General features: G+C 36.5%; 1 protein-coding gene across 3 annotated transcripts in view; it reads right to left on the reverse strand.

Moving 5' to 3' along the window:
• The window catches only part of LOC141438693 (trehalose transporter 1-like protein), a 52,044-nt gene that overhangs the window by 5,128 nt on the left and 21,427 nt on the right, over positions 1-25,489 (reverse strand). Inside the window, exon 1 of one of the 3 annotated variants that reach the window (XM_074102600.1) lies at positions 16,705-16,817. The exons of the other annotated variants lie outside the window; for them this stretch is intronic. The gene's annotated coding sequence lies outside the window, so the exon portion shown is untranslated. Of the gene's footprint in view, positions 1-16,704; positions 16,818-25,489 lie in introns of those variants that run through there. 3 annotated transcript variants of the gene reach the window in all.

A 25,489-nucleotide genomic window follows, 5' to 3' on the forward strand; every position in this document is an offset into this window, starting at 1 on the left:
TTTCTACCCTCACCCTTTGAGTGATTCAAGTGTGTTAGACGAAAAGGCTTCAGTACCTACTGGCAATCCAAATTATGGCCTCATTGAGCTCACAGTCTTTTCGGTACTTAGTGTATTTGCTTCATTTGTTTGGGGCTGAATAAACAGTATTTCTTTGAATTACAAACATTACAAATACCAAAAGACAAACCAACCAACCAACGTCCTGTAGACCAAAAGATCTGCAGGACGTTATAAAAAGACTCACTCCTTTCTTAAAATTATCATCACTAATATTACCTTTGCAACTTTTATAAGATAAGCAAAAGTACTATTAAAATGCTGTTTGCTTGATTTAGTATTCCCAAACTTCGTAATTCATACTTAAATTACGTTTGATCACAATGAAAATAAGGAAGACGATATTGTTTGTTTAAATACTACTATGAGTAGTAATTGTTATCAAATGTACATACATTTCACACGAAACACAAATAGCGTGTTTAACTGCAGATGTTTTTTTATTTGGAATTTATTTATTACTATAATGATGAAAGGCTACAAAAAGGGTTTATTTTTAGGCAAAATTTCTGTTTATGATCAATTTATTATTATTATTATTAATGTAGCCTGATGTTTTTGAACAACTTATTTGTCCCTTGTTTTTTACTTATATATTTATTGTAGTTTATTTATTTCTTGTTTACTTACAATAAATTATATTTATATTTCTTAATTTTATTTATATGAGTAGGTATATTTGTGTATCATTCCGTGAGTCACAGACGGTTCTGACAGAATACCAGCGCTGCAGGCGTCTAACGCCTCAGCATAATGCTGAGTCAGCGGCCGTTTCACTTCTGCAGGGACACACAAAATCATTTATTTTAATTTTTGTATTTCCTTTTCTTTTCTTTTTTTTGTTTTATTTGTGTTTGCTGTTAATTGTTGTTTTTTAGTTTTGTGAATGTGAATAAATGTCTTCTATTCTATTCTATTCTATAATGTATACCTTTAATTGTATACCTTTGTTACGTTTAAGATTAAGTCAAGGATCAATAAAGGCTTATTATATATTCGTATTATAATAAACACCTCGTGATCATCCAAAGTTTCTTTCAATACCTCATCATCATCATCATCATCGGCCTATCTTAGTTCTCTGCTGGACATAGGCCTCTCCAATTGCACGCCACTGAGCACTGGAGGAGTTGCTCTAATTGCCACGCTGAGCAGGCGGGTTGGCAATCGCAGTGTGTATGTGAGAGACGGTGTCGCTGCTGCCCGACACCGACCCGACCTATAATGTGATAGATGCATAGGGCCAGAAATCGGGTGTTCCTTGTTTAACCAACAAACTTTACATCGAATATCAATTCATCGAAAACGTTAAATGGAAAATTTAGTTCTAGTATTATCACGTACAGTCGAGGAAACTGAGCCGTGTACTAGGGTGGAAACTTTTTATATTTTTTAGATAGATGTTAGTACTGCTACCAGAAAAGTAGGTTAGGTTAGAACTGCGACCCTTGCACAATCGAACTGATACGAGGAAAGTAGATTAGGTTAGGTTAGAACTGCGACCATTGCAGAATAAAACTGTTACCAAAAAGTAGCTTAAGTTAGGTTAGAACTGTGACCCACGCACAATCGAACTGATACCAGAAAAGTAGGTTACGTTAATTGCAAAATAACTCATATTCAAGTGATTTTACGTGATGTAAGTTTTGTTAATAAAAAAAAAAATTACGAAACGTTTTCCGTGAAATAATACAACTATACAATGAATCATTGGACAATTAAAAATATATGAATAGAAATTACTTTTAATGACAATTCCACGAATTGAATTGTCGATGAAATGAAAATACTCAAAACGTTCTTTGAAATAAAATTCAATTATTTAAGTGTCGGTAATTTGATGATAAACCCCAGAAATCAGTGAGTGAGAGAAGCGCGATTTAGGTGTCTTCGGTTCGATAAAACACCTCGCAGTTATTGTATGCCGTACATCAACACGACGGTAAAAAAATTGGACAACACGACAGGAACCGTATTGTTTCGGCACCAGGACATCGATGGCTACAATCAGTTCCGGATTAAGACTGTTTGATGCACCCAATACAAAAGTAGCCGTAACCAGCATCAGCTTATAAGTGCTAGCAAATTTTTTTTTGGTGCTGTTTATGGTGTCCCCCAATACGTGCTACCCTAAGCAATTGCTTCATTTGCTTATGGCCTAATCTGAGCACAATAAGAAAGAAAATTGAATTTAGAATGACTTTTTTTAGGGTTCCGTAGCCAAAATGGTAAAAACGGAACCCTTATAGTTTCGCCATGTCTGTCTGTCCGTCCGCGACTTTGCTCAGGGACTTTCAATGCTAGAAAGGTGTAATTTTGCACGAATATCTATGTAAACTATGCCAACAAAATGGTACACTAAAAAATTCAAAAATATATTTTTTTAGAGTACTTACCTACCTCCCATAGACGTAAAGTGGGGGTGTTTTTTTTTCTCATACAATCTTGTAGTGTAGGGTATCGTTGGATAGGTATTTAAAAACCATTAGGGGGTTGCTAAAACAATTTTTCGATTCAGTCATGGGTTTGCAAAATATTTAACTTTAAAGTGCAAATTTTCAATTAAATCGAGCGTCCCCTCCCCTCTAAAATCTAAACCAGTGGGTAGAAAAATTAAAAAAAAATTCAGGATGATAGTAAGTATATCAAACTTACAAGGAAAACTATAACGGTTAACTTTTCTTGAGAATTATTAGTAGTTTAAGAGTAAATAGCAGCCTAAGGAACAAAATATACCTAAACTTGGAATATTCCGTACAAAATACGAAATCCTTGGAAAAATATTAATTGTTTTTTTCATAATGACCCTATTTCGGGTGTGTCCGACACGCTCTTGGTCGGTTTTTCACCTTTGTTTGCTCCGTCCGTTTGTCACACAACTGTATCTTTTGAACCATAAGAGGTAGACACACTTGTTAATACACTTATTAAATGTTTAATTAGTTCAAACGTTGTTTCTCGCTGTTTCACAATTGTTTACGATCCACTCGCTGCTATCTTATCTTAAGAACTAAATTAACGTTAGGTAGCCTATTGTTCATCTAGGCCATTGGTATTGGAGCGTCGACTGTTGTTTATATTTCTTGGTAATTTAGTGATTGTAATTATTTAGCACAAAAGCTGTGTATAAAACAGAAATTTTTGTACAAAAAATATCAAGGAAACTCGAATAATTTAATTAAAGCTGGAACGGGATTTTTTACTACGAACTTGAGATAATAACTAATGTTAGTTTTAGAGTAAGTTTATTTAGTTCTTTTTGTTTTTGTATGCATTTAACTCTTTATTATACCTACAAAAGGAAACGGTTTTTATAGCGGTAGGTATTGTATTGTAAAACTCTTTATTGTACAGTCAACTACAAAGAGATGTATCCATGTTAATCTTACAAAATGATGTAACTTTTCACATGCCATAATTAAGTACCCTTGGTCGGTGACATTTCTAGTAGCAACAAAATCTTACATTATCATCGACTTGTTTAAAGTGCAACAATTATGTATCCCACAACGCTTCCTCCGAATGTACACTAACAAGCTTCTTTTACAATCTACCGATATACCTATTATGACGTTCAATGTTCCAAAAAAATGTAACCAATATTTTTAAATTCAGAACAGGCCCTATACTACGAAGTGCAAAATTCAAACTTCGAATCTTGCCGTCCTGTTGACGCTAATACGAGAGTGAGAGGGACGGTACGATACGAACTTAGATTTTAGAATTTCGTAGTAGCCCCCTGAATCCAAGCAAGACAATTCGAAGTTCAAGCACTCGATTTCTTCTTCATTACAGTTATAATAGCGTTTGCCCGCAGCTACGCCCGTGTAAACCATTAGATCCAGCAGATGAATGGAACTTCCGGGATTTTACTTATTTCCCATGAGAATTCCTAAAAAATATTAAAAACGCAAAAAAACTGTGCTAAATTTCATGGTTCTGAACCTACCGTTGAGATTTCGAATATTTTTATTTTACCTATTATTCCAATCACCAGCTCTCGCAAATTTTAGTTAAATCCAAACTATACACATAATATATACTCACAAATTTTCGCATTTATAATATTAGTAGGTACTATTTGAATTGAATTGTGAGTATTTAATAAAATAAATGTCGCTAAACTTAAAAAAAACTGACGTTTCACGAAAACAGCACGCACTTGTCATTGCATACATCTGTCTCAGGTAATTGGATAAATAATATTTCTTTAGTGTTTTGTTTACATTTCTTTGGAACATTGAACGTTTACTTGTATTTGTTATAATATATCGGTAGATAGTAAAAGACGCTTGTTAGTGTAGATTCGGAGGAAGCGTTGCGGGATATATAATTGTTGGGTTTTGAATGATTCGATGATAATGTAAGGTTTTGTTGTTACTAGAAATGTCACCGACCAAGGGTAATTAATTATGGCATACGAAAAGTTACATCATTTTGTAAGATTAACATGGATATACATCTCTTTGTAGTTGACTGTACTTAAACAGCACATGAAATTAACAGAAAACAGGATAATAAGATGTGCAAAGGCGAACTTTTTCCCTCGAAGGGATCTCTTCCAGATAACCTTATTAAGATTAGTGCTTTCATAGTAGTGGCTCCGAAGCGGTAACGTTTCGTGTGCTCTGCCTACCCCATTTGGGAATACAGGCGTGATGTTTGTGTGTGTGCTTTCATAGTACAATGTACTTAGTTGAATTAAGTATGTTAAGTATGTAGGAATGCAAGTCACACTTGGCCAATTTTACTCATAAAATACGTCGGTTTATAAACAAAGAAGCTCCATAAATAGGATAGAGCAGTCTATTAACATAATTTCTACTGATTTGCAATTCAATTCGGCAGTAACAGTCCAGTTGGAAGCGTCACAAGCTTATGACGTCTGAAAGTGGTGACGCCAGAAGAGCGGGAACTGATTTTTGAAAACAATCAATTTATAAAAGATGAAATACCCTATGACATTGTCATTTTAGAGCTCAATGACTTAACAACAAATGGACCGATTGAAATACAACATAACTAAGAACTAACGCAAGGAATTTCGTTTTCACGTAAAAAACTGAATTGAATTGACAACCGGATGGGTTCGATTCCCGGCCGGGGCAGATATTTGTATGAATAATACGAATGTTTGTTCTCGGGTCTTGGATATTTAATAATGTATTTAATTGAAGTATGTATTTATCTATATAAGTAATTTAATTTCACGTTAATTAAATAAAATAATAATAATAATAAGAAGGCAAAGAAAACTTACCTAAGAAACCTTAACTAAATATATCTATATGTTACTATAAAAATAAAAATTATAAAAAGAACACCCCGTCCAAAAGATCTGCCTGTGGCAGAGTTCCCATGATGCTGGCCGCATTACCCCTTTGGACCGCAAGTGCGATCCGCTGGGATAAATACGTACCAGCTCTTGGGTCCCCATAAGTATGTTTATCCGTTGCCTGGTATCCATAGTACAAGCTTTGCTTAGTTTGGGAGTAGGTCCATTGGTGTCAAGTGTCCCATGATATTTATTTATTTATTTAATCGGTCCATGCGTTTGTAAGCCACAGACAGACAGACATTGCAGCATTGGCGGCAAACTTCTCACATCCCTCTTGTTACGTCGGGACTAAAACAAAAACCGGCCAAGAGCGTGTCGGACACGCCCAAAATAGGGTTCCGTAGCCATTACGAAAAAATTAAATAATATTTTTCTAAGGATTTCGTATTTTATACGGAATCTTTCAAGTTTAGGAATATTTTATACCTTAGGCTGCTATTTACTCATAAACTACTAATAATTCTCAAGCAAAAAACTCTAATGGTTTTGAAAGACCTATCCAACGATACCCCCACTTTACGTCTATGGGAGGTACCCTAAAAAAAACTTTTTTTGAATTTTTAATTGTACCATTTTGTCGGCACAGTTTATTTTTATATCCGTGCAAAATTACAGCTATCTAGCATTGATAGTCCCTGAGCAAAGCCGCGGACGGACAGACAGACAGACAGACAGACATGGCGAAACTATAAGGGTTCCGTTTTTGCTATTTTGGCTCCGGAACCCTAAAAACAATCATAAATGAATTCGGTCAAGTGCGTATCGAACCAAACGCAGTATAGAGTACTAACATGCAGCAAAAGTACTCGATACTTAATTTAGAATGACAATTACTAGTTAACTTAAAAAACCTACTTAGCCGCGGTGCTTTTGATTTCATTTTGTTGTAGTAATACTAACTATGAGATACTTGACTAAACAAAATTAACAAGTTATAAAATACCTAATTGCAAACCTAACAAAGCGCAAATCTATAAATTTAATTAGTGACTTTTGGACATCTGTTCGTTAAATGTATGATCAAAAGCAAAGCAATTGACGCACATTGAGGTCGCAGATACCACTATCTTCTGTGACACTATTCCACTGTCGCACAAGTCACATGTCAAATAATATTTACTAGCTGCGTCAGCGATTATGCCATTTATTCCATTCATGGCATTCAGTCATATTTAAAGTTAAAATAAGTTAGTTTCTTTTATACTCTTACCCCGTGTTTTACCAGCCATTCAATTAATTTATTTGACGGATAATTGTGATGCGGTCTCTGTTTGTTTTGTTCGAATAGACGGAGACGGCATCACATTTATCTGGCAGATAAAATTAATCAATGGGTGGTAAAACAGCCCCTTAGTAGGACATTAATGGCACCAGTGTACACACTCTCATCTATGATTAATGGATTTAGTATTTTGACGACCAGATGGCCTAGTGGTTAGAGAACCTGACTACGAAGCTTGAGGTCCCGGGTTCGATTCCCGTGTCGGGGCAGATATTTGTATGAAAAATACGAATGTTTGTTCTCGGGTCTTGGGTGTTTAATATGTATTTAAGTATGTATCTATATCTAAATAATTATATTCATCTGTTGCTTAGTACCCATAACACAAGCTTTGCTAAGCTTACTTTGGGACTAGGTCAATTGGTATGAATTGTCCCGTGATAAAATAAAAAAATAAAATAATAATAATATAAGTATGAAATTTTACATTGTAAACGATGATCACAGCTAGTTCGGCAGATTTATATAAAAAACGAATGTTTGTTCTCGAGTTTTCATTGTACATATTTATTATCTGGGCCAATCAATCAACTTTTTTACCCACACTAATCTGTCCACAAAATTTTACAAACAATTGCAGTTTTTTTTTGATGTTTTTTTTGAATTTTTAATTGTACCATTTTGTCGGCATAGTTTACTTATATATCCGTGCAAAATTACAGATTTCTAGCATTGATAGTCCCTGAGCAAAGCCGCGGACAGACAGACAGACAGACATGGCGAAACTATAAGTGCTCCGTTTTTGCCATTTTGGCTCCGGAACCCCAAAAAGTCCGGACTTGAACCTACCATCCTCTACTCGAACCACTAGGCAGCTTCGGCTACGTCACTGCTGTCTCTGTGTTCAAGAAATGCGATAGGACGCGTACGCCCCACGTGTCGGCGCTTGGCGTATACAACAATGGCCAAACAATGATTAAATAGGTACATTGTCAAGGGTACATAATTAACGTATTCTATGGAAAAAAACTAGCTGCACCTGAGGTAGTTAGACAATGGGTTGCGTGATTATTGATATTGTCACTTGGGAAAATTTTGATCGCGAACATTACGTGGTCCGTGGTCTCTACCTACTACACCGTACCATAGCATGACCGTAAAAGGAACGTGTAGATAGATAGATAAATAACTTTATTCACAAACATGCCATGACAATAGCACGAAAACAAACAATTCAGGTTGTAACATATAAAAGTTGTCACAGCATAGCCGTGAAAAGGCGCCGACTCAGCATGTGCTTATATGTGTCGCATAGAAATAGTTTGGTAGTAGAAAATAATCTTAAAATAAGCCTAGCGATTCAAAGAGGAAATGTTGCCAGCATCTTCGGCACAATGCCGCAGGGGCCTTTCTTAGATATCTGGGCCAATCAACTATTTTCCCGACACTTTGGGCGTCTCCTGCGTTACCAAAATTGTCTCTGGCGTTACCAAAAAATCGTACTTCCAACAAGATATTTTACGGTTTAATAGGTTAAACTTACGTAGGATGGCATGTATTCAAGTACACCATCTATTAAATTACAGAAAAAACATGTTCACTTACAAAAATCTGCAATTGTTAAAATTGTTTGAAAAATGTCGCGGACAGAAAAGTGTCGGTAAAAAAGTTGATTGACCCATCTAAGGCTTATTTTTTAATATAGATTTTAATTTAGTTTGTAATACTTAGTATTATTTCTGCTTTTTGTTTCATTTTATGCTAGCTCTCTTAAGCCTGCGACACAGAGTTTTCTAATAACCCTAGTGCAGGCATCTGTGTTACATAGAATTTGTAAAGCATTGTAGGTATCTATTGTTATTATGTACTGCAAATTATTGAATAAATTATTATTACTCGTATTATTATTTTTATCTTAATAAATATACGTCCTAATTCTAAGCTTCATGGTAAAATTTATTCATAGTCAACTTAAACTTACTTTTGCGCGCAAAGCGTCCTACGTCCTACAGAATGACGTAACTGACGCGATGTTTTTTTATCGCAATCCCCATTACGCAACGCGTAATTTCAATAGTCGCGTGGTGAGCTAAATTAACTATCAAATCAATTATTAATTCATTCTCGATCTGTGGTTTTTCACCTTCTGTTATCTCTCATCTTCGGCCTATACCAAAGGAGTTTTCGGCATATCGGCGGCCACTGATGGACTAACTTTCATATGAAACCTAATTAGTATTTAATAATACTTATAAATAAATATCACGGGACACTTGACACCAATTGGTCTAGACCCAAAGTAAACAAAGCTTGTGTTATGAGTAGGTACTGGCCCCTGGTGTTGCCGGTGTCTATGGGCGGTGGTGATTTATTACCATCAGGAGACCCACTCGCTCGTTTGCCATCCAGTCGAATAAAAAAATAATACTAATAGGTACATCACATCACTTAGACACCGTTGATCATCATTATCTGTTGAGACTTCCCTTCTTAATGACAAAAACATAGGTCAATAATAATTGGGAAAACTATGCAAAGTATTATAAAAGAAAATCGTCTTTTATTAGGGTATCTATAATTACTTACTAACTCATGCAGCCACCACGGCTTTTTGGTCAAATAAAATAATTGTACTATTTAATTATCTATTCTGTGGTAGAATCTAATAGGAGATAGATTAGATTCGCGTTAACCTGTTAAGAAATAAAGTAGGTAGGTAGTTATAATTTATTTTATTGTCTTTAAATAGGTAAATTAAAGTATAGGTAGTTAATCGAGTTTAAAACTTTTCAGAAAATTGAGAACGACTCTTGAATTGAAAGGATAATTGCCGAATTAATTTTACTTCTCAGAAGTCAGTTTGTAATTTTAACACGGCCGCGACACTTTTTATCTAAACCTTGATCTATCCACAATCGTGTTCTGTGTCGATCATTGATTTATTGATTCCTTAATCTCAAAATGTATCCAGATAATGTATTAGATATATCTACACAGCTCTTATATCGAAAGATGATTATACGCCGCATGTAAAATACAATAGATACATGATTATAAATAGGTATGCCTAAGTTTTTTATTTGTACAAATATATTGTCGTGCAAAAACAATGGATCGCTTTGCAAGAAAAGTTTCATTCAAAGTGACCCATTATTATGCTAGTCAGTGTAGTTTAGCAATGGAGAATTAGCTTATGTCAATTTGCTTGCCGATGTGGTATTTCAAAGTCCAATATAATTCTAAGATTTTACTGGTTGTATGTTTGATTTGTACTGGAATTGAATCTTTAGACTTAGACTAAAAGAAATAGTTATTGAACTCAAAGATATTTCCATACATTTTCATTTTTAAAAGTTTTTTGACGTGTGCAATGTCAGTTTGTTCGGAGCAAAATGAAATGAAAAAAAGTTTTCACTTCTCTTGCACGTAAAGTTCGTGTGTATGCTGGGTCTTGGCGACATAAAATGACTTTTTATGCTCTTGTGCATAAAGTAAAATCTTCGTCTAAGACCAAGACAATCAGGTCACAGCAAACAGCCACAAACAAAAAAGTTTCATTTTTTTTTAATAATTTTTAATCTCTATAAAACTAAAAAAATAACAATCAAATATAACCAACTAATCAAGGAAACTAAATATAAGACCAACAATGAACAACAGTCAAGTGAACAATGTTTCCACAGTTGATATTTCATCTCCTCGCAATCGAAGTGGAAAGCAGAGAGTAAAACTCGAGCATTAAACCCAGTTTCCCCTCGACGTGTCTATCCACCCTCGCCGTACCGGCTCGGGTGGCTATACGATCGTAAAATGGCTCGTTTTATGCTCTTGTTGTACAATCTACTATTATTCCATACACACGATATACATACAAATATTACCTGCTAAAAAGTGGAAATCCAAAATGTTATAAATGTAAACTAGGGACCCCATACATCCCTGTATTATTATTATTCTTTTTTGTATTTTTTTCTTTAATTTTATACTGTAGTTTTTAAGTATTTTAATGTAATTATTTTACTTTGAAAAAATGACTGCCAAGTTTCTTGCGGCGCATTCTTCTTGGCAATGATGGTATTTCATAAAGCAGTGGTAGTTTAAAAAATGACGTGTAAAAGTGCCCATTGCGGCCTATTTACTGAATAAATGACTTGAATTTGAATTTAAAGTAAAATATAAAAATAACACATTTTTTTAATTAAAGTTTTATCTCACCCACTTCCAGTGATCGGATTGATTTGAAATTTGGTACGAATATGTTACAACAAAGAATCTTATACAAAGTATCTTCAAACTCTTCTGAATCATTTCACTAGGTTAGACTAGGTGGTTGGGTTGGATTCATTTGTTTGAACACTTCTTTAAATGTTTTCTGAAACTTTTTAATTCTGGATGAAAAGACGTAGTCATACACTTTTAGACAAAAAATCCGGGGAATATCATTTAAGTTGGTAGGTACAGGACGACAGTCAAAGTAAGTCAACCTGTAATATTCCAGAAGATTCTGAATACGCCTTCTATAAAAAAAAAAAAAAACTTTGATAGTGTGAAACTTATTTTTGTTTTTGCCTCACCCTTATAAACACTTTTTTGAAGACTGGACTCCAACGTTGAATGCACTGACATGATGTGAATGACATGCGCAGGATTGCCTGCGTTATGACTTTCTCTCCGCGTTCGAGATTATTGCAACCGCTAAATAACTACCCAAGGTTCTCCGTTTAATTTTACTGACCGACCATTGACCACTTATTTGCATATTTTGAAAAGCTATGTCAATCATTTAGTTTGAGACGAAGATTCTATAACGAAAGTTTAAAACTAAGATTCGTTCTTTAAATCCATACTAATTTGATAATGTGAAAGTTGTGTTTTGTTGTGTCCTTTCACAAACGGATCGACGTCTTTTTTGAAGATAGTTCAGAACGCATGAATGCATTGACATGATTGATTACATGACATGCGCAGGATTGCCTGCGTTATGACTTTCTCTCCGCTTTCGAATAGTTAAATTAGTTCTCCGTTTAATTTTACTGACCGATACAGTGCCCTTAGTGTAAGTTTTCGGCTACAAATTACTTCTCGATCGCGTTCGCGTTAAAATCTCAATTTGTATGGAAACACGAACATCGCAAACGTTCCGCTAGAGGCGCTGTTCGTGGTTCCATATAAATTGAGATTTTAACGCGAACGCGATCGAGACGTATTTTGTAACCGAAAACTTACACTAGGGGTACAGAACCTTACGTCTTTTTAAACATGGTTTGACCGGAGATGTAAAGTGGATTTTGCATAAGCGTTTTGAAAAGCATCAGCTGTCAATCATTTAAGACTTTGAGACCGTAACTTATTGTGTTTAATTTGTATAAACTTTACTAACGAAAGTTTAAAGCTAAGGATTCGTTGGTTTGCATTTTAAATCCATACTAATATTATAAATGTGAAAGTGTGTGTGTTTGTACGTGTGTCCGTTTTTCATGTCGAAACGGATCGAAACGAATCGACGTAATTTTTGGCATGAGATAGTTTATAATGGGCCAGAGAGTGACATAGGTTACTTTTTATCCCGGAAAAATGCACAGTTCCCGAGGGAACAGTTCCCGAATTACACGCGGACGAAGCGGGCAATAGCTAGTAATTCTTTAAATGCCACTAAGTTGTTAGGCATTAATATCTGCCACAGCGGAGCGTGCGTCATCTGATACGACTCTATTTACTAGGGTCTGTTTCTGCACGCTTTGTTGTGTCAGATATTGGTGGTGGTGACTGTACCTACAAATATGCAGTGTAAAGTGAATTTGAGATATGATTTGTTTTAAACAGCAGTTAATTTGCTCAGTGTAATTGTTTTATTTTGAAAAAATGACTGCCAAGTTTCTTGCGGCGCATTCTTCTTGGCAATGATGGTTTTTCCGAAAGCGCTGGTAGTTTACAAATGACGTGTAAAAGCACGGACTTCATACTCCTATAAACAAGTTCATATGATGTCTGTGTGTAAAAGTACCCATTGCGGCATATTTACTGAATAAATGATTTCGAATTTTTTGACTTTATGAGTGAGATCATTTTTTTTAAAACGAAAAGTTATTCGGGCGTGCCGTGTACCTACTATTAGTTATTCTGTGGTGCCGTGCGGGATTCCGACTTGTATCTCCTTGTTTAATCGCCTATTGTGCTACCAACTGGGGGCTACTACGAAATTCCCATCCCTCTCACTCTCGTATGAAAAAATATAAGAGTCAGCGAGACGGCAAGATACGAAGTTTGTATTTTGCCCTTAGTAGTATAGGGCCAGTGTCTCCAACTCTCTCTATCAAAATTACCGTGTTGCTGGTCTAAAATTACGTTAGATGGTAAAATATTACGGTAGACTGAAATAAAACCCAATACATAAGGCGATCCACGTCATAGTAAAAAATCATCAGGTTGAATAGATCTATTAAATGAGACATGTTTCGTTTCTGTTGGTGGGTGGGGACAGAGCCCATACAAAATTGCCCATTGGCCTTACATTTGAGATTTACCATTAGATTTACGGTGAAGGAAAACAACATGAGGAAACCTGCACGAACCTTCCAAATATTTTTTAACGTAAAATGTGGGTGTTCATTATGTACAATAAAATAATTATCTTTTCAATCATTAACTCAAGTAGCTATTTAAACATTGTTGCCTTTTAATGAATATAACGTCTTGATCGCTGACGGAGGTTATCACACGTGTTCAAATAGTATATAAAACTGGTCGTTTGGTTGAAATTATTATTGTGTTATGTAACCAACTAACCACTAGCTGTTAGCCTGCAACGGCGCCGCGCCTGCGCCCGGGATTTTGAATATTGAACTTTTGCAAAATCCCTTAATTTCAATTTAACTGCTAGATCGTGCGTAGCCGCAGGTAAAGGCTATATTCATGCGAAAATTTGTGAGTTTGGACGGAACTCCATTGGTTTGGTGTAGGCCCTATACAGTGTCTCCAACTACGCCGTAATTACGGTACATCTGTGTTTTCTGTACCTACTGCTTACTGTGTTTGTGTGCAACAAAGAGTTATTGTATTGTAAATCTACCGTATTTTTTCTAGATCTACCGCCTACCGTAGATAATTATATCATTAGGGCATTTCTTAAATAATTTTCAGATAGCCCAAAAGAAATAGTTTTTTTTTACAATTTATTACGATGTACATTAAAAGTATATACCATAGCATATTTTTTACGTATATGGACAAGCTTAATGCCCTCAGGAAGCAAAAAAAAAAAATAGGCACATAAACACGGTTGTGACAGATGGTGCCTGGGTCGTGACATTACTGAATGTGCCTGATTTTCTTTCGTGACATCTATAAAATCAGATTAGCGGAAAATCAGTATACCTTAAAGGTACCTAATTTTAAAAATTATATGCATATATAACAATATAGGAGCAGTGGAGCCGAGTGGTTTGACCTATGGCCTCTCAAGCAGTGGATCGTGGGTTCAAACCCCGGCTCGCACCCCTGAGTTTTCGAAATGGATGTGCGGAATTACATTTGAAATTTACCACGAGCTTTACGGTGAAGGAAAACATCGTGAGGAAACCTGCACAACAATCCTGCGAAGCAATTCAACGGTGTGTGTGAAGTTCCCAATCCGCACTGGCCCGCGTGAACTATGGCCCAAGCCCTCTCATTCGGAGAGGAGGCTGTGCCCTGCAGTGGGACGTATATAGGCTGGGATGATGATGATGATAACAATATAACTAAGCATAATAAAAAACAAATCCACAGAGTATTCAAATGAAATTTAATGTCACAACCACGCATTATATATGTCACGACCATGTACTCAAAAAGTCCACGGCGATGTCATTTTTTTCATACCATGGTCGTGACAATTTCAAACGTGTTCGGTATAAAAGACAATTCTCTTAAACTACACCACATTACCTACATAAATATGTTTTAAAATAAATAATAACGTGACACTGGTATTTAGGTTCAAAACTCGTACACGGCGTTGACTCGTAAAGTTTGTCCTTTTTTCCAAATAAATGAAAAAAAAAATACGAGATACACACTATATTCAGCCATTTGCAAATTTGACAAGAAGACGAAGAAGACAGAAGTGTTGCTGTTCTAAAAAAAATTAAAAAGGCTTGCCAACATCAATGTTAAATAAATAAATAAATGTTACTTTTACCGTAATTTTGTAGTATCGCTCATGGTCGTGACACAAAAACTATTCACAAACTTTAAGTTGCTCAAAATCACAAATAATCATTATTATTTATATATTTTTAAACTCATTTTATAGAACAAAGGTTAGCCTTGCATAATTGCTGTAATGTTTTGCAAAATAACATAACAATTCTTCGGAAAAAACATCTTATTTCAAATTCCGCCAATCTCTCACTACACGGTCCGTGACATTTTGAACTTGAAAGTTTTTTTTTGTATTTTTAATATTTGTATGTCAAAAATTATTTTCAAAAATAATACTAGATGTAAAGTGAATTAATATACAGTTTACTGATTTTCCTAAAAAAAATATCCTCAATTCTTACAACTCACACAAAAAAACGTAAGAATAAGAAATTCCCATTACGGTCCATGATGTGTACACGAGATGTGTATAAATACTGAACAGCTAAGTCAGGGTAGTGCGCCCGGGATCGAATCCCCCCAACCCTGATCCTGTGCTAAGTCAAACCGAAAAGTCTCTTGCCGTATTATTCTCAGAGGTTTCAAACCGGTGGTAGATTTTTGATTACTATAGCCTAAATTGAATCCATACTAATATTATAAATGCGAAAGTTTGTAAGTCAGTTTGTTTGTTTATTTGTTTGTTACTTCATCACGTCGAAACCGCTAAACAGATTTAGATGACATTCAGTATGCAGATATTTTAAGTCCCGGAGAAGGACATAGGATAGTTTATATCCCGGAAAACCGTATAGTTCCCGCGGAATAGCGATAAACGTATTTTGCGCGGACGGGGTCGCGGGTAACGGTTAGTAAAAATATATTTGGACTTTGACTTTGACTTCGACTATTATTAACAATAATGACATATTTAATCTATTAATTACTCGTAAAGATCTTGAAAGGGTTTAATTAAAACGTCGGGGTTTTATTTATTTATTACTTCCTAATCAAAGTGGATAAAAATTGTCCTGTTAGTAAAAGTCACATTAATATTAACAGTGCAAATGCAACAAAACCAAACTTAGTTTGCTGCAGTTTGTGTGTGTGTGTGTGTGTGTGTGTGTGTGTGTGTGTGTGTGTTACTCTTTCACGCTAAAACGGTTGGACCACAGATTACGGGGTTAGGGGTACGGGATTAGGGGTAATCTGTTGGTTGGACGGATGGATGAAATTCGTCACGTATTTATAAGACAATACCAAATATTTGGTATTGTATACGTAACATATGTTATTTGGTATTGTCTTATAAATACGAATTCATAGTAAATTACCCCTGTAATCTTGTCCAATTTAAAAGAGTAAAAAATAAAATAGTTTACTTTACAATTTAGAAATAGTACATTTGGAATGGGAAAAAACTTTTTTTTCTGGATGGACATAATTCTTGTTTACTCTAAAAACATAAAATAAAGCCTAAGGCATAAATAAATTATGAAGTCGGTTCGTTACGTTAAATTTATTTGCATTGTTTATGTGTTTATACCACAAAGAGTAGGTAATTCTATTTTTTATATTATTTTATATTTATTCTTAGCATATTTTTATCGGTCAGATAAAGTATCAAGTTGCAAGGTCAAAATTTAATTCGAAATAAGATCGATCAGCTGACTCATGTTTTTAGTTTTATGTAAACAGAAGTCAAAAAGTAAACTAGTAAGTTTGAAATCTAAGTTGGTTCTTGCAATTATTATTTACACAACACAAACAAAAAACTACTATTTTTCAAAAAAATACTTACACATAAATTTAATACCTAAATAGAAACTTTTAGTTTTATTTTTAAAAACGCATTCTTAAATTAATAAACTGGAATGATAATTTAAATAAAACGTTCTGAACACTCCGACAAATCAAAACTTGTATCGATATCTAAATATTATAAAGATAATTCAAAACTGACCTCTTTAGCACGACACAAATAATAACACTTTTAATTTCTTAGAGACAGCGTGCGCCCGCGCCGGCGTACTATCGGAGACTGCTGTCACTAGATGTTGACAGATGTGTACACGCAGCCTAAACGACTCAATATTGATGTGTTATTGTATTGTGGGTGTGTACAGTGTTCTTTTAATTAGTAGTATGATAAGTTTTAGGGTTCAGTATCCGCGTGAGTTTTCGGCCGTTCAGATCGCTCAGGACAAACGGCATTCATAATTATCATCATCAGTCGGAAGACGTCCACTGTGGCGTCCCCACGCCACAATAAACGACAACTCGTCACTTGTGGATGCCGGTTGCCCGCAACTATCGCGACGTCGTCAGTTCATCTAGTGGGAGGCCCGCCAACGCTTCGTGTTCTGGGCTCGTGGTCACCACTCAGGACGTTTTCCCCCAAACACCATTACTCTCCCATTTTTATTAACCCCCGACGCAAAAAGAAGGGTGTTACGAGTATAAGTTTGACCGCTATGTGTGTCTGTCTGCGGCACCGTAGCTCTTAAACGTATTTTATTTGAATTCAGTTTTTCTAGCGATGGTTCTTAGACATGTTTTATCATAATCGGTCTAGCCGTTTTTGAGAGATTGTACTTTGTTGTCACATATATAACCTAACCAACAAAAAGTTGGAAAAACTCCCGACTTTGTCAGTTCAAAGTTCAATATCTCAAACACGGCTCAACCGATTTTAATTAAATAAGTATGTCTAAGAACCATCGCTAGAAAACCAGATTTCAAATAGAAAAAACCGCATTCACATTGGTCCAAAAACGTTTAAGAGCTACGGTGCCACAGACAGACACACAGTCACACCATAGCGGTCAAACTTATACCACCCCTCTTTTCGCGTCGGGGGTTAAAAATAGGATAGGAAATAGTTGCCGCGAGGACTCGCTCAATATGAGGACTTTGGTTTCGATCATCAGCCGGAAGAAGTCTTCTGTCGAACAAAAGCCTTCTCTAAAACGCCACAATGAACGAGAATTGCCAACTGCATCCATCTGCAACTCCTGCGACGTGGTTCCAGCTACGAGGAGACCTGCTGACGTTCCGTCTTCCGGTTCGTGGTCACTTGAGAACCTTTCACCAACGGTTCTCTATTCTTCGAGCGATGTGGCCCGCCCATCGCCACTTCAATTTACATTTGCTTCGAGCTATGTTGATGACTTTAGTTCATCAGCGAATTTCCGTATTCCGGTTTCTACTTCTATCGTAATAATCTTTTTTTGTCAAAAGATTAACGATAAAACAGCCGTAGAAAAAGATGTTGAATGCAATCGTTATTCTGAGTGGGTTAGATGTGGGTTAAATAATGTAGCATCTGACTTTTGGCGTAGAATCGCGCCTTTATATGTTGCAAACGATTTGTAGGCAAACAAAGCGAAATGTCGTGGCAAGTTAAGAGCAATTGAAAGAGATTCGTCGGTTACCACACACCTAATGAGGCGTCTCAACAAGTTTTCACTGGTAAAGGTAATGTATTGATGGTTTAAAGTTTGCGTAAGGTGCTTTGAGTTGCCCATTCAGTCCTTAAATCCTGCGGCAACTATACGATTTTCCAGGATAGAACCTATTCTTTGTCCGCCTTAGGGTCAAACTACGGTACGGTACTTTAAGGGTGAACGCGTAGTTAACAAATATACCTACTCATTTTCGCATTTATGATGTGAGTAGGGACCTGTTATTTTATTTTTATCTTATGTTCGAGCTGGTTACATTTTATTGTAAGTGTGTTTTTGTTCTACGAGTAACAGTAAACTTGCTTGTGATGGAAATAAAGAATAAGTAAATAGACTAAGCACATTTGTCCTTTGTCAATTTTTCGTCCTAAAATATTATAATTCACGTTTATTTTGTCACTATCTTAAGTATCGATATTTTTAAAAGTCAAAAGGACATCTTATCGAAACCCTGTTTGATTAGCATGAATCTAGGCATTTACCCGGGGACTTGTTCGAGCTTGATGTCAGGTGCCAGCCAGCGGGTTTTGAGGAGCCCCGGCGTGTCTGGTGCCTGCTGAACAGAATCAGGACAGAGGTTGGTAACTGTGCGTCCCTGTGGCACAAGTGGTGCGAGTGCGAGTCGCCACGGTGCCCGGAGCAAACAGTCCGAGAGTCCGACATATGGTCTTTGAGTGCCCAGCCCAGTCACCAAATTTAACGGGCAAGCGGCAGACATTAAAACCCTCTCGACAGATGCACTAGCATACCTTAAATCTAGTCTATTAAATATTGAGTTTAAGTAGAGAACCAGAAGCCATACGATAAATAAATAATCGATACTTATAATTGACTATAAATAACATTTTTGTTATACTAAGGTGAGATTGCAACATGTTAACGAAGTCAGAGATTGTGGGGTCAGAATTGACGATTATTGTCATATGACCGCTCGGACTGTCACGAGGATGACGTCATGGTTGAACATGTTAGTAATACGTTATCTTGAGTTGGAAGTTACTGCCCTTTTATGTTCTATAAAATCAACTGAGTCTTGAATCACCGTGGAACCTTTTCATAGAAAAAGACATAGAGACATCGCATTTCTACGACGACGACCATATGGCCTAGTGGTTAGAGAACCTAACTACGAAGCTTGAGGTCCCGGGTTCGATTCCCGTGTCGGGGCAAATATTTGTATGAAAAATACGAATGTTTGTTCTCGGGTTTTGGGTGTTTAATATGTATTTAAGTATGTATCTATCTATAATATAATTATATTTATCCGTTCCTTAGTACCCATAACACAAGCTTTGCTAACCTTACTTTGGGATTAGGTCAATTGCTGTGAATTGTCCCGTGATATATTATATTATATATATTATATTATGCTTGACAAGGGAATTCACTATGCTGTCTTACTGTGGGAACGTTCTACGATGGGTCAGGAATCAAATGGTTCGACTGTACTCTGTACTAAGGGTCATACCGCGGGTGCGTGTCGTGCCCGGTTTAGAAAAGGACGGACTCATCTCTTCCTGTGGGTGTCTTTCTATTGTCAAATACGAACTCGCCCCCAGCGGAGCTAGCTCGAAATTCGAAAATCGAAGTTCGTGTCGTTCCGTCCCTCTGACACTTATACTATTTAAAACGAGAGTGAGAGAGATGGTACGATACGAACTTCCATTTTCGAATTTCGGAATAGGCCCTCAGTACTGCGGTGCGGAAGGAAGGCAAGGGTAAAAGCACCACACGCTTTTCCCAAGGGGAACATGTCAAAATAAATAGAGTTTTAAAAGAAATGGACGAAATACATAATGGTCATTTGATATAACATAATAATAAGATATGAAATGAGAATTTATCTACTTGAAAAAATTGTTTAGTTTTTGGAGTTTAATTGACTCTTAACTTCGATGAACCAGGATGTTATTGCAGCCTATAATTAAATATACGCACACACACACGTACACATACACAGTACAAACACACGCCCAATTTAGGTTAAGAATTTGCTAACATAAGTTGTGTCAACTTAGTTAGTAGGTACTTATTAAGTTAATAAATAATTGTTTTATTGTAAATTGTCTGGTCTCCGCGATACAGGCCCTGGGTCTAGTGCGGAGGCCGGCGATAAACCTTTATTGAATTATTTTTATATTTTAAATCAATTATTTTTATTCTTACTCTTTTTAGGGTTTCGTAGCCAATATGGCAAAAACGGAACCCTTATAGTTTCGCCATGTCTGCCTGTCTGTCTGTCCGTCCGCGGCCTTGCTCAGGTACTATCAATGCTAGAAAGCTGTAATTTTGCACGAATATATATGTAAGATATGCCGACAAAATGCTACAATTTTTTTTTTTAAAAATTTTTTAGATTACCTTCCATAGGCGTAAATCGGGGTATTTTTTTTCTCTCATCCAACCTTGTAGTGTGGGGTATCGTTGGATAGCTCTTTTAAAACCATTAGTGGGTTTTAAAAACGATTTTTCGATTCAGTGCAAATTTTCATTTAAAATCGAGCGTCCCCCCACTCTAAAATCTAAATCGCGGTGGAAAACTTGAAAAATTTAGAATGATAGTTATCTAGAATAAATGTTTAGATGAATAATGATAGAATGAATGTTAGTTAGTTAGTATTAGTATCAAATTTACAAAGAAAACTATAATGGTTAAGTTTTCTTGAGAATTATTAGTAGTTTAAGAGTAAATAGCAGCCTAGGGTATAAAATATACCTAAACTTGGAATATTCCGTACAAAATACGAAATCCTTAGAAAAATATTTCTTAATTTATTCGTAATGGCTACGGAACCCTATTTCGGGCGTGTCCGACACGCTCTTGGCCGGTTTTTTTATTTCTTTAATTTCTACTAAACTGAACTATCTAATCGGAGCGAGAGTCCGACACGCACTTTGCAGGCATATTCATCCATTACAAGCCTTTAAAATATAGCTGGGTTCAGGCATATAATTCTCGATCCCAAGACTGGTTGAACTTTACATTATCACTTTTTTTTCTTCTTGTAGCGTTATTACCAGCTCTAAAAACGAAAAGGCAGCAAGTGCCTTTTTTTTAGAAACTAACTCGTTTTGTACGCAGTGTCTGCATATTGTCACTTAAGCCCTTTTGCATGTTGTCAGTTTTGGCCGCTGTCGTCGCAGTCGTTTTCTGTTGAAACCTGCGGCTACTATGAAATTCGAAAATCGAAGTTCGTATCGTGCCGTCATGTTTACTCGTGTTAAATAATATTAACGTGAGCGGGACGGCACGAGCCGAAGTATGAATTTAGCACTGTAGTATAGTGCCTGCATATCTTAGGTTTTTGATTTTTTACGTGTTCGCGTGGCTGATTGCTGGAGTAATAAGTCTTGTTCCAAAGTAGACACGGAAATAAGCGTTTAAGTATTACTAATAGGCAGGGCACTTAATTTCTTTTTTGTTTCGGCAGTTTTTGTAGTAGGTACCTAAGTATAACAGTAGTAGAGACATAAACTCTGAAACTACTGAACAGATTTAATAATAGGTAATCTTTTATTACCCACTAGCTGTTGCCTACGATTCTGTCCGCGTATTCTTTATTGGTATCCAGCGGGAACTATGCAATTTTCCGGTATAAACTATCGCATGTCCTTCCCCGAGACTCAAACTATGTATACGCCGAATTTCGAAATCGGTTCAGCGGTTTAGACGTGATGACGAACAAAGAGACTTACAAACTTTTGCATTTATAATATTAGTGGGTTAACATTAACATCCGGTATTTGAGTTTCTAATTTTATTGAAATTTTGTAATTATAATGTGTACCTACGCATTGTTATCTATGACGAACGCGTTACGGAGCAGTATCAGTGTTAACTTCCTCATTCGCAAGACTGTCTGTGATAGGGTTGCCTTAAAAAGTCCATACATAATACATACATCACATAATCGATCCGGAATTTCAACCAAAGTAAGGTTAGGTTACTTTAGCCCTGAAGGATAATTCCATTGGCCGATTTAAAGGTCCAAGTTTTATTATTCTATTGAAATTATTACCTACATAAATTGCATTTCTATTGCCGCTACAACAACAAGAAAAAGTAATAATAAAATTTAATAAACATAAAAAAAATAATGGGGTCCTACCAGAAACGTATTGTTTATGTTTAAGTTATATGTATTTCTACAACGTTCAAAATATATACAAACTTGAAACTCGGAATGATAATAATAGTGACTGCATAATAAATAGGTAACTAATCAAAACCGGTTAAACGTGAGAAGAGCGAGAAAAAAATAACTTTGTAATTTTTCTGTCAGCAGCTGTGCGTTATGAACTTTTTTTTTTAAATATCATGGGACACTTGACGCCAATTGACCTAGTCCCAACTAAGCAAAGCTTGTACTATGGATACTTAAGGAGGTACTTAGTATTTTTTTTTATTTGGTGGTGTATATAATTTTTGCCATTGACTGTACGAATCCGGCCCGCTTTTGCCCAGTTTTTTTATTCAATTATTGTTGGAATTGTTGCAATTAAATGAACACTGCTTTACTTGATTCCCAATTACGTGAAAAAATTAACTAATTTGTGTAGCTTACAGCGCAGAAGTTGAATGTTGCCAACCTTAACTGATTGGGTGACCTGAGATAGGCCCAAAGTAACAAAGTCCAAGTAAACACATACGCGTAACTTTGGGCCGCCCAAACGTCTTATAGGACTTCTAGTATTCTTCATATTATGGCTTTGTATGGGTATGCGCTCACTACATCAACTCCATAGCGTCACCGGATCGGCTCACTCGCAGGTTGCCACGCGCGGACGGCGAGTGGACCACTCGGTGACAGCCCACTGCTCGCCGCCATAGTTACTACTAGGAAATTCGTGGGCCACGCGAGGTCCACTCGTCAACGCGGCGTCCACCCGTGGACGACAACGGGTGGACGCCGAAAGTCGATGCGGTGCTGGTCGGGAGCCGGGTGGGTCCAATGAGCTGTGACCTTAAGTCTCGAGGTATACATTGATAAATTTACGTCAAACCAATTAAACCAATCACTGCGTGTTATGCAACTATAGCGAATAGACATGATGTAATTCAATAACTATATTGTTATAAAAAAGTGTTCGTTAAAAAACTAATCTCGAAACTATTCCGGGTTAAAAAACGCATTTATATTCAATCAAACTGCAAAGTCCGCTTATTTCCTTGACAGACAGACACGTAGAACACAACTATAGTATAGTACAGACAACTATAGTGTATTAGACACTGCGAATTGCGAATGACTCGGATGAATGAAGAGTGAGTCGGACTCGCGTGTGAGAGTTCCGTACAAAAACAGCAAAAAACTAAGTTTATACAAAGAATAGAATTCTATGAAGTACAAAGTAATTTCGAAAATACAAACTGAGACATGGATGCACAGAAAACCAGAAAAAGAGACCAGCGCTGGGAAACGAACCCAGGTTCTCAGCAATCCGTGCTGCGTGCTATAACCCCTACACCACCGCTGGACAGGAATTTAGACACGAATTTGTCCTATGCATACATATCTCAGGTTGCTTATTTCTACTACGCTACTTATGCAGCAGCACTAGCGACATCTATGTTTTTTCGCTCTCATCGAGAGACGTCAACATTCTTTCGGAACCAACCGCTCACCCAGACAAGAGATGTCGCTACTAAGCAATCAAATCATGATTGGTTATTTGGTGTCTAAATTCCTGTCCAGCGGTGGTGTAGGGGTTATAGCACGCAGCACGGATTGCTGAGGACCTGGGTTCGATTCCCAGCGCTGGTCTCTTTTTCTGGTTTATCTGTGCATCCATGTCTCAGTTTGTATTTTCGATATGGTTTCACGGGATACCCGTAAAAGTAACAAATTTGGAGTTGAAATAAAAAATACAAAAAGACTCCCAATAACCAATCATGATACAAAGTAATTTGGCGACTGGATAGCCAAGTGGTTAGCACCTGACTATGAAGCTTGTGGTTCTGGAATCGATCCCCGGTTGGGGCAGATATTTTATGTATTTAAATATGTGTTTATACTCGTAAGAACGTTTATAGGTTGCCTGCCAGTACCCATAGTATAAGCATTGCTTAGCTTAGAACTACCTAGGTCAATAGGCATCATATTTTTTTATTACTAGAGTTTACCTGCGGCTTCGCACGCGCACACTATTCGATGTGATTTTACAAAATTCCCCTGGGAAGTGCCAAAAATCGTGATTTCATTAAGGTTGTGTTAAGAACAACTGTACAAAATTTCATTTAATTTCATTTCATGACCCAGCGGTTAAAAATTCAAGATTTTATCCCTATCCCGTGGGAATATCGGAATAAAAAGTAGCCTACCACAAACTACCTACTAAGCTGCTACGAGCCACAAACTTTAATAGGTAGGATTTATTTTTTGTCTACCACTGATTTAAGGAACTTTTATTAGATACTTATTTTTTTTATTCAACTGGATGGCAAACGAGTAAGTGGGTCTCCTGATGGTAAGAGATCACCACCGCCCATAAACATCTGCAACACCAGGGGTATTGCAGATGCGTTGCCAACCTAGAGGCCTAAGATGGGATACTCAAGTACCAGTAATTTCACCGGCTGTTTTATTCTCCACGCCGAAACACAACAGTGCAAGCACTGCTGCTTCACGGCAGGATTAACGAGCAAGATGGTGGTAGCAATCCGGCCTACCACCTGCACTACTGCACCTGTACTTGTGTCGGTGTCATCTTATTTCTTGCCAAATAATTTAATTCTACACCATATTTTTCTTGATTTTCGTTATCTTGAACCGACGGCTCTTCAATTATTTATTCAAGAACATTTCCAGGAAGTCTGTGCCCTGCAGTTGGACGTATATAGGCCAAAATAGTATCGACGACCATCTCGCTTTCCTGAGTTTTATTTTTGTCTTTTTGAAGTACGGAACCCTAATGGGGCATCACTTGACAACTGATAAGAAACTCAAATATGAATAAGTATATGTCAATAGAAAAAAATAGTTATTATGTATGCGATAGTCAACGCGTGTCAGATAATGGCACATTTTGGGGCAATATTGGTTGTAAAATGATAAGAAATATTTACTTAGTTTCATACGTTTTTGGCGTCAACGCCTCTTGACTCATAATAAACTATGGAGTGTACAGTCAAAGTCATAAATATGTACGTGACCTTACTTATATGGTAAGCCAAAAGTCGGGTATAGTTATGTTTGCTGACGACACGTCTTTATGTTCAAGGTTAGTAGAAAAGATACCGACTTCATTGAGCCCAATGAAACCCTGTCCGTGATATCCGCATGG

This window comes from Choristoneura fumiferana, chromosome 19 (assembly GCF_025370935.1).
Source record: "Choristoneura fumiferana chromosome 19, NRCan_CFum_1, whole genome shotgun sequence".
NCBI lineage: Eukaryota > Metazoa > Arthropoda > Insecta > Lepidoptera > Tortricidae > Choristoneura > Choristoneura fumiferana.